The sequence below is a fragment of the Schistocerca gregaria genome, chromosome 6, assembly GCF_023897955.1.
Source record: "Schistocerca gregaria isolate iqSchGreg1 chromosome 6, iqSchGreg1.2, whole genome shotgun sequence".
Classification (NCBI taxonomy): domain Eukaryota; kingdom Metazoa; phylum Arthropoda; class Insecta; order Orthoptera; family Acrididae; genus Schistocerca; species Schistocerca gregaria.
The window spans coordinates 499,134,713-499,148,669 of NC_064925.1; the positions used below are offsets into that span (position 1 = coordinate 499,134,713).

General features: G+C 45.1%; 1 protein-coding gene across 8 annotated transcripts in view; it reads right to left on the minus strand.

Annotated features, from left to right (window-relative positions):
* LOC126278050 (uncharacterized) overlaps positions 1-13,957 on the minus strand; it is a 420,814-nt gene that overhangs the window by 232,550 nt on the left and 174,307 nt on the right. For all 8 annotated transcript variants that reach the window (XM_049977851.1, XM_049977854.1, XM_049977849.1 and 5 more), the window contains one exon: positions 9,688-9,778. The gene's annotated coding sequence lies outside the window, so the exon portion shown is untranslated. The remainder of the gene's footprint in view (positions 1-9,687; positions 9,779-13,957) is intronic.

Here is a 13,957-nt window from a genome sequence, read left to right on the forward strand (position 1 = left end):
GTCGCATTGTCCTGCTGGAATTGCCCAAGTCCGTCATAATTCACAATCGACATGAATGGATGTAGGTGATCAGACAGGATGCTTACGTACGTGTCTCTTATCAGAGTCGTATCTAGACTATCAGGGGTCCCGTACCACTCCAACTGCACACAGCCCACACCATCACAGAGCCTCCACTAGTTTGAATAGTCTCTTGCTGATACGCAGGGTCCATGAATTCCATACCCGTACACGTCCAACCGCTCGATACAGTTTGAAACGAGACTCAATAATCCAATGCCGGTGTTGACGGGCCCAGGTGAGGCGCAAAGCTTTGTGTCGTAATTCATCAAGGGTACACGAATGGGCCTTGGCTCCGAAAGCCCATATCGGTGGTGTTTCGCTGAGTAGTTCGCACACTTGACACTTGTTGACTCAGCATTGAAAGCTGCAGCAATTTGCGAAGGGTTGTAGGATCTTTTTCTGGCCGCAGCGATGTCTGAGATTTGATGTTATACTCGATTCCTGATATTCACGGTACAATGGCGAAACGGTCGCACGGGGAAATCCTGACTTCGTCGCTCCCTCGGAGATGCTATGTCCCATCGCTCGTGCGCCGACTGTAAAGCCACGCTCAAACTCACTTAATTCTTGATAACCTGCCATCGTAGCAGCAGTAACCGATCCAACAACTGCGCCAGACACTTGTCTTATATAGGCGTTGCCCACCTTGACGCCATATTCTGCCTGTTTACGTATAACTATAGTTGAATACGCATACCTATACCAGTTTCTTTGGCGTTTAGTGTAGATGGTGCATTGCGCAGACTGCCGGTACGATAGCAGGTAGAATTGTGCTGTGCTGATAGCTGGAAACAAAACTCGGTTCGCTAAATATGAGCAAGATGAGATGAGTGTTAGAAAGACAAGATGTGTGAGAAGATAAAGTGGGCATTAAATAGGATTACCCACTCCCCTCATCCTTCTTTCGGCGCAGAAAGTGGGAACGCCAGCAGAATCGACAGGGAACCGACGCAGAACGTATGCGTAAAAAGTGGTTGCGGACATTTAGCTGACGTTATCGGATGTAATCTTAACTGTGTGCTCGCGATATCACTGTAGGTATTCTTCAGGGTGTTCGTTAAATCAAGTCTACATACTCCAGGGTCTTTAGGGAACTCTGTTGAAACATCACATCGTTCTGAGGATACATGAATCACGCCAAATGATATATACGGCTTCCATCAAGGCTTTCGTTGCTGCAAACGACCGTTGACCTCATAAGCGATGACACAAGGGAAGTTTCTACGCAAGTGGGGCAACTCATGCGGGGCTGACGCTTCGGAGTGTGACATTAAGAGCGAACCAAACGTTGATGTGATTCATCAGGCTAGCCCATCACTTTCCAGTTCTACATGACACTGTGACTCATTAAGCAACTTCTCGAGTCCAGAGGGGAGGTTGTTTCCTGTGCTTGCGTAATCTTTCCATTTCACATTCCCATTGTCAATGGAAATGAATAAAAGCTTCGTAAACTATCAGATACAGTTCTAGAATTAGAGGGAATGCCTCCAGTGCTCTAGATAAATCACATGGCCCAAAAGCTTCAAGCCAGAAACTTCAACCTCAAGGACGCTGGTGGATCACGTTGATCTTCTGTCGGTGTAGAAAACGTCTCTGTGCTTAAGTAAGATTTACCAACAGATTCAGAAATACTCGCGCTTTTCTCCACCTGCAATACAACCAATTCTTCTCGAATACATTAAAATGAAGCCGCCACTGCAGTCGAGGATGCAAACAGACACCTGTGGTGGAATTAATTGTAACTGCCAGTATATGGCCCATGAAATCTTCAGTTTCTGATCACCATATTTTGCGTCAATGTCTTGGCTAAAGTTCTAAACCATTCCCAATGACTCGCGGTATAATGACATGTGACACTGTTGCTGATCTTTCGGCTATCGGATGGGCTGGTTAAGCCTTCTTGGTGTTAACTCGAAACGAGAGGGCTGTGTGCCGGTACTGAATTTCACCCTCTCGCTTCATAAGCATTCATTACAGTACCTTGTTCAGAACGTATATACAAGATTCTTACATGCACACTTTGACATACAAATTAAAATAGGTACCGAAGTCTTCTTCGGCAGGGGAGCGGAAGTGATGCGCATTGTGTGTCAGTATAAGGCGTGCATTGTAAATCTTACACTGAAGCGCCAAAGAAACTGGTATAGGCATGCGTATTCAAATACAGAGATGTCTAAAGAGGCAGAATATGGCTCTGAGCACTGTGGGACTTAAACTTCTGAGGTCATCAGTCCTCTAGAACATAGAATTACTTAAACCTAACTAACCTAAGGACAGCACACACATCCATGCCCGAGGCAGGATTCGAACCTGCGACCATAGCGGTCACGCGGTTCCGGACTGTAGCGCCTAGACCCGCTCGGCCACCCCGGCCGGCACAGGCAGAATACGGCGGTGAGGTCGGCAACGCCTAAATAAGACAACAAGTGTCTGGTGCAGTTGTTAGATCGACTACTGGTGCTACAATGGCAGGTTACCAAGATTTCAGTTTGTTTGAACATGGTGTTATAGTTGGCGCACGAGCGATGGGATACAACATCTCCGAGATAACGATAAAGTGGGAATTTTCCCATACGACCGTTTCACGGGTGTACCGTGAATATCAGGAATCCGGTAAAACATCAAATCTCTGACATCGCTGGGGCCGGATAAAGATCCTCCAAGTACGGACCAACGATGACTGAAGAGAATTGTTCAACGTGACAGAATTCCAACCTTTCCGCAAATTGCTGCAAATTTCGATGCTAGAACATCAAATGTGGGGAAGGCTAACCAAATGCTGCGTTTTATTGGCAGGACACTTAGAAAATGTTACAGACCTATTAAGGGGACTGCATACACTACGCTTGTCCGTCCTCTTTTAGAATACTGCTGCGCGGTGTGGGATCCTTACCAGATAGGACTGGTGGGAAAAAATGGTTCAAATGGCTCTGAGCACTATGGGACTTAACATCTATGGTCATCAGTCCCCTAGAATTTAGAACTACTTAAACCTAACAAACCTAAGGACATCACACAAGACCCAGTCATCACGAGGCAGAGAAAATCCCTGACCCCGCCGGGAATCGAACCCGGGAACCCGGGCGCGGGAAGCGAGAACGCTACCGCACGACCACGAGCTGCGGACAGGACTGATGGAGTACATCGAAAAAGTTCAAAGAAAGGCAGCACATTCCGTATTATCGCGAAATATGGGAGAGAGTGTCACAGAAATGATAAAGGATTTGGGCTGGAAATCATTAAAAGAATGGCGTTTTCCGTTGCGACGGAATCATCTCACGAAATTCCAATCACCAACTTTCTCCTTCGAATGCGAAAATATTTTGACGACACGGACCTACATAGGGCGGAACGATCACTGCGTTACTATAAGTGAAATCAGAGCTCGTACGGAAAGATATAGGTGTTCATTCTTTCCGCGCGCTATACGAGATTGGAATAATAGAGAATTGTGAAGGTGGTTCGATGAATCCTCTGCCAGGCACTTAAATGTGATTTGCAGATTATCCATGTAGATGTAGAACAAGTGTCAGCGTGCGAAACATTCAACGAAACATCATCGATATGGACTTCCGGAGCCGAAGACCTATTCGCGCACCCTTGATGACTGCGCGACACAATGCTTTACGCCTCGCATGCGCCCTTCAACACCGGCATTGGACTATTGATGATTGGAAACTTGTTGCCTCGTCAGACGAGTCTCGTTTCAAATTGTATCGAGTGGATGGACGTGTATGAGTATGGAGACAACCTCATAAATGCATGGACACTGTATGTCACCTAGGGACTGTTCAAGTTGGTGGAGGCTCTGTAATGGTGTGGGGCGTGTGCAGTTGGAGTGATATAAGCATCCTGTCTGTTCACCTGCATCCATTCATGTGCATTCTGACGGACTTGGGAAATTCCAGCAGAACATTGCGACACCCCACACGTCCATAAATGCTGCAGAGTGTCTCCAGAAAGACTCTTCTGAGTTTAAACACTTCCGGTGGCTACCAAACTCCCCAGACATGAACATTATTGAGCATAAGTGGGATCCCTTGCAACATGCTCTTCAAAAGAGTTCTCAACTCCCTCGTACTCTTACGGATTTCTGGACAACCATGCAGCATTCATGGTTTCAGTTCCCTCTAGAAATACTTCAAACATTAGTCGAGTCCATGCCACGTCGTATTGCGGCACTTCTGCGTGCTCGCGCGGTCCCTACACGATATTAGGCAGGTGTACCAGAATTTTTGGCTCTTCAGTGTAAATGTGTATGAGAATGTAAGAGGAACGAAGAAACAATGAGTAGTGTCGAACATGATGATGTAGTGAGTAAGATGACTGCATCTACAACATCGACACTTTATTATGGAGTGTGTTACAGAGGGTAATTTTTATTGTGCTACATATTTTTGTTTCTCCCATTCAGTTCACGGATGGAGAGCGTAAATAATGAGGGCTTGTAAGCACCAGCCCAGAATTCTATCGGCCTAATTCCATCTACACTTATTCTACGAGTGCACCACGTAGGAAGCTCAACAATATTCATAACTGCTGTTGTGAAACTCGGTTCCTGGAAGTCTTCAAGAAGGTGCCCGCGATATCTTTGGCTTTTTTTCTTAGGGTGACTGCTAGTAGGGTGGTAACGAGCTATAGAAAGATTTTTTTCTCTTACCTTCTGAGGGAAGCCTTAGAAACCTACCAGGAAGTTAGAAAAAGTGAATGGTTAAGTTTCAGTTTAACTTTATGTTATTAAGAAGTCCCTCAGTGCGGTTTAAGTTAGTAAGAATTATTATTATCAGCAGGCTTTCCTCAATACATTGTAAGTCATTCGTCCTGCATATCTGATTGTTATTTCATTTCACTGGAAATTATCATCTTGATGTTTTACTGTCGTCACATTTTGATAAAACTTACAGATGTAGTGAGATTTAGCATTATTCAGGTCTGGCACATATTCTTAAAATCTCAACAGAAATAAACTAATTACTACCCTGCGTAACACAACTAAAGGATCACTTCGAAACCTAGTAAATGTCGCCCAGTGCGACACAGAAGTTTGAAATTTGGCTCAAAGGTGCTTACAATCATCCCCTGTAACGTCACAAAAAAAGTGGCGCCCTGCGATGTCACCCTCTCGCACTCAGCGACGTTTCACACAGCAAGGCGTCGACACGTACGGAAAAAATGCCACAGCTCAGAATTTCATGTGAGCTGTAAGGTGGGTTGATGGTGACACGTTGGAAGCAAATTTCATCACAATTCTGCTCAATGCTACAGTAGACGTGTCACACAACGGGTGGCTCGTCATATCCCTTTTTACCCACGTTTCACCCCTTCTTTCGACGCCTCTGCGATGGAGGTGGAACCGCGACGCCCAGCTTTGAAATCACGTGGTTTTTCGTATGGGTGGCCGAGTAAAGCATTCCAGACTCACCGCTCAGTATCGACACGGAGAAGTCTCAGAGGGTCAGTGAAACCACTGTTTCCGTTGGCAAACATTTAGCAGTTGAAAACAGTTCGCAGGGCGATGAGCACTCGAACATAAGGACGACCTTCTTGACAACCATTGACGGTGCTGATCCTTCTCTAAGGACATCGTGATGCTGCGACCCTACAGGATGTGACCGCAACCATTTGGAATGCACCGCGACAGCGATGTTTGATCTGGTGACAGTGTGGAACCACCAGGGACTGTTCAAAACCATTTGACGAAATCTGAATGTGATCCGAAACAGCAAAGGGTGGTTAGCCTTCTTCAGCCTTCCTGTGGCGCGAGCAGAGGGGAGGGGGTTGCAACATTGGCACATGTGTGAATAAAACGGCAAAGGGGGCCTCTAGCTGGGTAATACCCTCGCTGCCACCCGCTCACCTTCGCTGAGCGCTTCAGAAGTTTCCCAGTGAAGAGGCAGCTAGGCATTTATGCCTAGGCGCCGGTGTGACAGACAATCGTTCCGACACCCCTTGCGCTGAGTGTTACTACATCGCTAGCTAGTGCCTGCTAGCCGCATGCGATATATGAGGGGTGTCGATTGGGATGCCGGCCACGCCGGAGCCTGGCTTTCTCTGTACGTTTTTAAAGCGATCAACAAAGGTGTGCGGGTGGCACCGAGGGTGTTACCGATCTGGGAGGTCTTCGAGGGGCCTTTGCCGTTTATTAATGCATAGATGCATGAGACAGGCGAAATACCCTCAGACTTCAAGAAGAATATAATAATTCCAATCCCAAAGAAAGCAGGTGTTGAGAGATGTGAAAATTACCGAACTATCAGTTTAATAAGTCACAGCTGCAAAATACTAACGCGAATTCCTTACAGACGAATGGAAAAACTGGTAGAAGCGGACTTTGGGGAAGATCAGTTTGGATTCCGCAGAAATGTTGGAACACGTGAGGCAATACTGACCTTACGACTTATCTTAGAAGAAAGATTAAGAAAAGGCAAACCTACATTTCTAGCATTTGCAGGCTTAGAGAAAGCTTTTGACAATGTTGACTGGAATACTCTCTTTCAAATTCTAAAGGTGGCAGGGGTAAAATACAGGGAACGTAAGGCTATTTACAATTTGTACAGAAACCAGATGGCAGTTATAAGAGTCAAGGGGCATGAAAGGGAAGCAGTGGTTGGGAAGGGAGTGAGACAGGGATGTAGCCTCTCACCGATGTTGTTCAATCAGTATATTGAGCAAGCAGTAAAGGAAACAAAAGAAAAATTTGGAGTAGGTATTAAAATCCATGGAGAAGAAATAAAGACTTTGAGGTTCGCCGATGACATTGTAATTCTGTCAGAGACAGTAAAGGACTTGGAAGAGCAGTTGAATGGAATGGACAGTGTGTTGAAAGGAGGACATAAGATGAACTTTAACAAAAGCGAAACGAGGATAATGGAATGTAGTCGAATTAAGTCGGGTGATGCTGAGGGAATTAGATTAGGAAATGAGACACTTAAAGTAGTAAAGGAGTTTTGCTATTTGGGGAGCAAAATAACTGATGATGGTCGAAGTAGAGAGGATATAAAATGTAGACTGGCGATGACAAGGAAAGCGTTTCTGAAGAAAAGAAATTTGTTAACATCGAGTATAGATTAAGTGTCAGGAAGTCGTTTCTGAAAGTATTTGTATTGAGTGTACCCATGTATGGAAGTGAAACATGGATGATAAATAGTTTGGACAAGAAGAGAATAGAAGCTTTCGAAATGTGGTGCTACAGAAGAATGCTGAAGATTACATTGGTAGATCACATAACTAATGAGGAGGAATTGAATAGAATTGGGGAGAAGAGGAGTTTGTGGCACAACTTGACAAAAAGAAGGGACCGGTTGGTAGGACATGTTTTGAGGCATCAAAGGATCACAAATTTAGCATTGGAGGGCAATGTGCAGGGCAAAAATCGTAGAGGGAAACCAAGAGATAACTACACTAAGCAGATTCAGAAGGATGTAGGTTGTAGTAAGTACTGGGAGATGAAGCTTGCACAGGATAGAGTTGCATGGAGAGCTGCATCAAACCAGTCTGAGGACTGAAGACCACAACAACAACCATGCCAATGTAGCATCCCCCCGTAATCACGCCGCAGCAGGGCGCGAAACAGTGGGGACTAGAAAGCATGAACATCCCTTGCTCTTCAGATCTCATTCAAATTTCGTCAAATGGTTTTGAACAGTTCCTACTGGTTCCACACTGTATACCAGATCAAATATCGCTGTCGCGGTGCACTCCCAATCACATTCAGTGGGGACGCCGGCACGGAAACTGAGTCTGTTCGGTCAAAGGCTTAGCTACCCTCTGTAATGGAAAAAAAAACTGACTGTATACATCACCCATGACCTTCAACAAGCTTCGCGGGACATCCGCCTCGAACAAATACAACGACCAATGACGATAAAAATGAGATTAAAGAAAAAAACGAAAGACGGTTGTCAGCAGCATCAAAAGTTATCAATAATTTTGTTCTGTTGCTGATTATACTGCGAAGTGGCGTTTTCGACTGCGAAATTCGTGGCAATCAACGTTACACGGGTAGGAGTGATTGGATTGATGCCCTCTATGCCACCCCGTGAGGCCTTTCCGTGCCGATACTGAGTGGCTGTTTGTCTGCAATCTTTTCCTCGGCATCTCGTAAGACACCCGCGTAATTTCAACGCTCGGAGTCGCGGTTCTGACCTCTATTGCAGACGCGTCGAAACAAGGAGTGAAACGTGGGTAAGAAGGGGAGTGACAACCTTCCCATAATGTGACACGTCCACGGTGGCGTTGGGCAGAGTTGTGATGAAATTTGGCGCCAGTGTGAGATATTACAGGGACCCTTTGCCGTTTTATTCATGCAAATGTCAATGTAATCACGCTACAGGAGGGAGCGAAACGGAAGGTGAAAAAGTATAAACTAACCTTACTATTCACATACACTATGTGATCAAAAGTATCCGGACACCCCAAAAAACATACGTTTCTCATATGAGATGCATTGTGCTCCCACTTACTGCCAGGTAACCCATATCAGCGACCTCAGTAGTCATTAGACATTGTGAGAGAGCAGAATGGGGCGCTCCGTGGAACTCACGGACTTCGGACGTGGTCAGGTGATTGCGTGTCACTTGTGTTATACGTCTGTTGGCGAGAATTTACACACTCCTAAACATCCCGAGGTCCACTATTTCCGATGTGATAGTGAAGTGGAAACGTGAAAGGACACGTACAGCACAAAAGCGTACAGGTCGACCTCTTCTGTTGACTGACAGAGACTGCTGACAGTTGAAGAGGATCGTAATGTGTAATAGGCAGGCATCAATCCAGACTATCACACAAGAATTCCAAACTGCATCAGGATCCACTGCAACTACTATGACAGTTAGGTGGGATGTGAGAAAACTTGGATTTCATGGTCGAGCTTCTGCTCATAAGCCACACATCATGCCGTTAATTTCTAAACGACGCCTTGCTTGGTGTAAGGAGCGTAAACATTGGACGATTGAACAGTTGAAAAACGTTGTCTGGAGTGACGAATCACGGTACACAATGTGACGATCCGATGGCATGGTGTGGGTATGGCGAATGCCCGGTGAACGTCATCTGCTAGCGTGTGTAGTGCCAGCACTAAAATTCGGAGGTGGTGGAGGTACGGTGTGGTCGTGTTTTCCATGGAGGAGGTTTGCAACCCTTGTTCTTTTGCTCCTCAGTGCAGCACTCCGTGAAGAACTGGCTGCCATTCCCCAACAAACCTTCTAGCACCTGATTGAACTTATGCCTGTTATCAATGCTAACGGTGTTCTAACACCATATTGAACTTCATCATTACCGATGGAGGGCGCCAGGAACTTGAAAGTCATTTTCAGCGAGGTGTCCGAATACTTTTGATCACATAGTGTAACATTCTGAGCTGTGGTCTTTCTTCCGCATGTGTCGACAGTCCTCGACACCTTGCTGCTTGTAATGTCGCCGAGGCTGAGATCGCAGGGCGCCACTGCTTTTGTACCATCACAGGGGAAGGTTGTATGCACTTTTGAGCAAAATTTCAAACTTCTGTGTCGCAATGGCAGATAATTACGAGGCTTCGAATGAGTTACCCTTCAATTCTTTTGTGCATTGCAGCTGTATCGAGAATTAGCGATGCATGCAGTGGAAACATGCAAACAAAAAACTTACCAAGAAGTTGAGAAAGTACAATTTCTAGTGAGGTGCCGACGATGCTGTGTTGATCAGTCGGAAAGGACAGCTGCTGGGCGATGTAGCGAAACTGAAATGGAAAAATTTTGTTTATTAGTATGTTAACAAGAAGGAAACCACAAAGGGTGCAGCGTACACGAAAGAAATGGCTAGTTCTTCTCTTGTCCTATTTCACCTATTTTGTTTCGTAGTTAACCTCTCATTGATCCCTTTTATTAGCTTACATAATACTTCGAAATATTTTCGTGAGGTGTCATATAGTTTTAAAGTTGTGGCGTGTGTACGCACGTGAATAGAATGGCAAAGGGTACCCGCAGTTCAGTATCGCCATCGGTGGACCTGTGGACCTTTATTGAGCACTATAAAAATGTCTCTGTGCAAAGGCATCGTCTACCGATCTCTACCTGCCGGCCAGGTAGACAACCTACCCAACACCCCTCTGATTTTGCATGCAGTCAGCTACTGTGGAGTGGTTGCCTGTCATGCATGCTGGTAGGCACCGGTGAATGAGTACCTCTGTACAAAGACATTTTTGAAGTGCCCAATAAAGGTGCTTGAGTGGCACGAAGGGTGTTGCTGAACTGAGGGGTCTTAAGAGAGACCATTTGTTATTTCACCCACATGTGTGTGAATGTCACATTTCTCCGAGCACAGAAAGGGGCGAAAACGGAGGGATGATAAAGCTTAGTCCGCATCTCGTGGTCGTGCGGTAGCGTTCTCGCTTCCCGCGCCAGCGTTCCCGGGTTCGATTCCCGACGGGGTCAGGCATTTTCTCTGCCTCGTGATGACTGGGTGTTGTGTGATATCCTTAGGTTAGTTAGGTTTAAGTACTTCTAAGTTCTAGGGGACTGAGGACCATAGATGTTAAGTCCCATAGTGCTCAGAGCCATTTCTGATAAAGCTTAAGCACATATTTCTTCTTCGGATCGGGTTCAGATTCCGTGGAATCGTTTTGACGGATCCCTCGTATAACAAAGAAAACTTGGTGGTAAGACCACGTTTAGTCTGGGTGCAGCCGCGTGTTGGCCTTAGTAAAGGGTTGAATTGTCCGCGGGGGGGGGGGGGGGGGGGGGGGGGGCGAACAGCAAAATTTGTCAAGAACGTCATCCTGTTGTAGGCTGGAGTGCAAAATGTCGTCTCTAGCCCGCGATATGAGTGAAAATGAACGCTCCTAAGGAAGGAGTAGTTTCACTGACGCCCTTTATGCTACCTTCTGAGACCTTTTCGACTCGATTCTGAGTGGCGGTGTCTTTAAACGTGTTCTTAGGCCACCCATAAGAAACCCGAATGATTTCAACACTGGGTGTCGCCATTCTGACCTCTATCTCAGAAGGGTCAAAAGCAGGGGTACAAATATGGGTAAAAAGACGTGTCACGCCCTTCCCATTATATGTCACGTCCTCAGTTCCGTTGAGCACAATTGTAGTGAAATTTGGTGCCAATGTGACAGGATTAACCCACATTATAGCTCAAATGAACCTCTGAGCCCTGGCCTGCTTTTTGCGTGGTGCGACACCTTGCAGTTTGTAGCGTCGCTTAGGCCGGTATTACACTTGTCAAATTTCTTTGTCAAATATCTTTGTCAAAGATATTTGATGGTGTAAGAGGGAACTTTGTTAAATGTCGTCTAATATTTGATCAAATCTAGGGCCTCGCTGTAGATTTGATCAAAGAAGTCGCTTGTCTGCTGTTCACTGCAATGTGACATGTTACCACATTGAGCGCTAGCATCGCTGCAGCGTTCTGTCGTCTGTAGTGTTTTTGTAAACATTGCCGGTAAATACAATTGGTGTGTGCCGACAACTGCAAAATTAATAGAGATGTATGAAGCTCATAAGGCGCTTTACAGCGTGAGGCACCCTGAATACAAAAATAGGCCTGACGTGACGTGACCTAACCTAATCTAACCCAATCCTGTAGCAAGGAATCGGACTGTTACTGTGAGCCTGTCTTCTGCAGATGTAGCAGTTCTTAAGTGAATATTGTGCTTTGTGCTATGAGGATACACTTCACTGAGCACATACAGAAATGTATGCTCATCCATTCTTAAGTAATTGAAGTACGACGTGACGTCCTCCACTATAAGCTCATGTAACAAGTTCTGTTGAATGCTTTAATCGTGTCGTCATAAAACCATAAAACCCACCTTCCTCTCCCCCCCCCCCCCCCCCCCCCGCTTCTCTTCCACATGTGCACCACGCTTTTGCACCATTACAGTGGAAGGTTGTAGACACCTTTGAGCCAAATTTTAAACTTCTGTGTCGCAATGAGAGGCAATTACGGCGTTTCACAAAAGTGACGCTTTACTTGTGTACTCACTCCTCGCAGCTGTAGTCAGCTGGCCGCTGTGGCGTACGTGATGCAGTGGAGCGCACGTCAAGTAGCTGCTTGGCTGCTGTAGCCTTCCTACTCGTTAAACTGAGAGCAGGCCCTGCTGTACAGATGTGAGTGTCTTGCTGGCACGGGTATCACTCTCGTTCTTCTCTGATCTCCATGTATATTCGAATCCGTCCTTTACAGCGGCCCCTAGCAACACCGACTCAAAGGAAGGTCTCGGCGCTTGTTCGTGACGTCAAGTCAGCTACGTACGGCGAACGCCAGGTCTGACACAGGAAAATGTGAAACTATTGGCGGTAGTTGACCAACACACATTGTTCTGAGAGATTTCTGCAATCAATTAATTGTGCAGTTCATTACACTTCTTAACATATAGTGTACTCCTAAACTTAAATTTCCACCTGTTTTAAGGATTGACATACAAAAACAACTTAATGGTCCAGCAGCAACAGAATTCGTGCTTCTTTACCTCATTTGTAAATCTGAGGAAGTTACGTTTGTACTGGGTTGCTTTTACAAGAAACTGTGAACATATTGGTGGTCTTCTTTAGGCATCTTGGTTGACTATGGGCTGAGGAGCACTGAATGTTAATGAAATATCTTGCGATTGTACACATTGGAGGAGGGGGTGGGGGACAGAAGAAGAGGCAAAAGAGAGATACTTGTTTTATCAAATAAATTTTTTTATCTTATAAACTTTCTCCTTTCAGTTGCAAGAGGGGAATATTTATCTTTGTTTAAAAAAGTTTAAACTCAGCAGTATTTTCGATGTATGAAGCTATTTTGTTTACTGTTTAGAATTCCTTTCGTTGAAAACGACTGTAATCTAATGACTGGCAACAGTTGGACATTTACACATGTACATTAGTTCACATTTCCAGTGACGATGTCAAACGAAAATGAATAAATTAATTAAAGAATCGAGTTAATTGTAAGGGGGTTGGGGTAAGTTTTGATAACAAAATGGATCAAGTAAGTATAGTTACTTGAATGTAAAATTTCCGAAGCTTGCAATGGGGCAAAGCATCTTCCCATATTGATCTAGTTTGTTTCCACAGGATTCAGTAATACAGAACTGTGATCTTCATTTGTAGCTTTACGATAGTAAGAAAATCTTTCATCTAAATGAAACTGCAGAATCCAAAACAATACCAAACATTTTGTCCTAACATAAGAGGTTGATAGAGATAAGCACGCCCAGGCGTTTCTGCCTGCAACAGACCTGGCGTTCGCCTTGCATAGCTGCCGTGACGTCACCAACAAGAGCCGAGGCCTTCCTTTGAGTCTGTGTTGCCCCTAGGCGCTCAATGATGTTGCACTTCTCTGCTATTCTTTCTAGCTAATAGAGAAAAAAGTGCATGAAAACTGGTTCGAAGGGCGACAAAGATCAATACCCGAAAACTTCCTGAAATAATTGAGTTTGAACGGAAAAAAATTATCATAACTTTTCACGTGTTGATGATCTGACATTTACTACTGGAGATGGTTGTCCCCACACTTTGGCGTGCCCATACATAGGCACTTGCCTCCCACCCTTCTCCTTCCGCCCCTGGTATCTGAGGTACAGAGTTTTAATTCGTCACAAAATTTCCCGTGATTCCACTAAACCTGTCGTTTAGCCAAATACAACACTACGTGGCTGACCACAAAGAGACAATACTACGATTTTATCAGTCGCTGTATAACTTTGTTTGTTGGTTTTAAGTATCAAAGTAATGCACCCATAACAAATATTGAGTGGATAGCCATCAATTCTCTGGGACACATATTGTGCTTTTGGTGTCACTTGTAGAATTTAGTTATTATGGTATGACACGTATCGAAATTAACCAACTCATTTATATAAAAATTGGGAATTTTAGAGTCTTGCTCCCCTCCCCTTCTCCCTGGAAAAATTTGTGGGGATTCCCAT